A 2,502-nucleotide genomic window follows, 5' to 3' on the forward strand; every position below is an offset into this window, starting at 1 on the left:
CAACCTCTATAACTTGTTTCTTAAGCCTGTTTCTTCTAAAATTACTCATTCTACTTCTGCAATTTTCCAAATAAATGTTCTGTTATAGTTTGAGTCTTGGCTCTGAATTCTTTCCTGGCCAGAACTCAAGTACCAAGGTTGCTGAACCCAGGTCTAGTCTGACCCCATGGGTCTAACACCTGGTGCTGTTTCTACAACACAGGGTCCTTAGATCTCCTTGAAATTGTGCAAATAGCAAGTGGAACACTGACTAGTGCCTAAACCAAGGAGGCTTTGCAGGTGCTAATATTTTACCCTCTTCCTTTTTCTTTGAGCTCCTTGTTAATGTACAACCTGAGAATGTTGTGTGTTTTGTTTTTGTTTTCTCAATGAAGGCTGGAAAGGACAACCCAACATGTTCTCCTTAATCCTTGGTGTACCTGTAGGTTGAGGGGGATTCCAAAGTAAATGTTAGGAGCAAAAATAGAATATTGGGGACTAGCTATGGTATAGGAAATATTAATCATGCTATGTTAACCATGATTGCCTTGTGTTGGTTAAAGAAAGGACATTCTGACCTGGCTGGGAGTTGTGTGCCTCCAGGACTTGGGAGTCAACCTTTGAATGCTGTCCATTCTCATTTAATAAGTGCCTATTATCATGGAAAGATTAACAACCTTGTTCCCCAAACTATGGAGTCCCACCCCAGCCTCCTACTTCCCCAGCCTGTAATCCCTACTTCCCCATGTAATCATTGTCCTACCCTATAGAAGCAGCTGGTTTATGGGGGGCTGCAGAGCAGATTTTTGTGGATGTCCTGCTGCTCTCCCATACTGCCCGCAGTATTGGAATAAATGTTCATATATGATTCAACCCTGTCTCTGCTTAATTGGCTCAAGTAGTGACAGGCAGCACAGACCCATAAAGACCTAAATATAAACATCCTATTACACTGATCCAACTCCTCAGCTCTTTTCCCTTACCTCCACCCACAGTTCCCATCCACTTTGGTTTCCTGCTCAGCTGCAGTCTGCATCGACGTCATGGGCTTTCTGCCTCCCTTCGCTGACTGTACAGACTCCTCATGGACACCTGCCAGAGGTGGAAAAAGCTGAGCCAGGTTCTAGTGAATGAAAAGTAAAGACTCATCACAGGACACACCCCATGGCAGCTATTCCCAAGAGGCTTCCCAGGTATTGACTTGTACTAACAGTGAAAGGGAAATTTCGTAGGTGTAGGTTTCCACACCTCAACTTCAAACAACACAAGCTTGCTCAATCCTGAAACCAAAAAGGTGCTTTGCAGGTAATTAGTTTGTTCTAACTTAATTCCTTACATTCTTTCTTGCATTCCAAACATTGTTAACCAGGATTTGTGCCGTGGGCATGTTGTAGGAGGAAAGTAAATATTTAATAACTGGTACTTTTTGACTGAATGCTCCAAACATAGTACCTTTTTCCAATTAAAGTTATCAGATCATTTCATAAAGCTCAGATCCTGTCTTAATTGCCTCAAAAAATTCTTTAATTAAAAAAGAAATAAAGCCTCAAGGAGGGAAAAAAATCTTTGAACACTTTTTGAGTCAAGGTTAAAGCTAAAAATCAACAGGATGTCTTCTCTCCACCACTGTGTCCTAGTCCAAGGAGGGCTCACTGGAGATTGGGAACTCTTTTTCTTATTCCTGTGCAGTATGTCTTACACAACTCTGAGGAAAAGGAGGCGTTAACCAGGTCAACAATGTCATAAAACCCAATTGGAACTGCACACTCAATGCTGCAAGACTCTCAGCCTCTTTCTCATTTCTCCACATATGAGCCTCAGCCTCTCTTGGAGCTCAATGGTTTTCTCCACATTTGGATAAAAACATGGTCACAGACAGCTCTTGAGTTGGGTCTCTCTCTCTCTCTGTCTCTTCCCTTTCTCAAACTCAAAAGTGTTTGGGCCGAGAATTTATTCATTTGGCTTAGGAGACCCAGTGAGTGGTTTGCTCTGCCCAGAGATTGGGAACAGTGAGTTTTGTTCATAGAAAAATAAAAGTTTTGAATAGCTGGAGTGGGGAAGTAGCCAGTGGCTAAGATCATAAATGATCTTCTATAACAGTGTTGGGTTTTATTTTAAACTAGAGGCCTGGTGCACAAAGGGCCGAGAATTTATTCATTTGGCTTAGGAGACCCAGTGAGTGGTTTGCTCTGCCCAGAGATTGGGAACAGTGAGTTTTGTTCATAGAAAAATAAAAGTTTTGAATAGCTGGAGTGGGGAAGTAGCCAGTGGCTAAGATCATAAATGATCTTCTATAACAGTGTTGGGTTTTATTTTAAACTAGAGGCCTGGTGCACAAAAATTTGTGCACTGGGGTGGTTATCCCTCAGCCCAGCCCACACCCTCTCCAATCTGGGACTCTTCAGGGGATGTCCAACTGCAAGGGATGTAAACCTGCAGTCGGACATCCCTCTCGCAATCCAGAACCACTGGATCCTAACCACTTGCCTGCCAGCCTGATTGCCCCTAATCACTTCTGCCTCC

This window comes from Myotis davidii, unplaced genomic scaffold, assembly GCF_000327345.1.
Source record: "Myotis davidii unplaced genomic scaffold, ASM32734v1 scaffold580, whole genome shotgun sequence".
Taxonomy (NCBI): Eukaryota; Metazoa; Chordata; class Mammalia; order Chiroptera; family Vespertilionidae; genus Myotis; species Myotis davidii.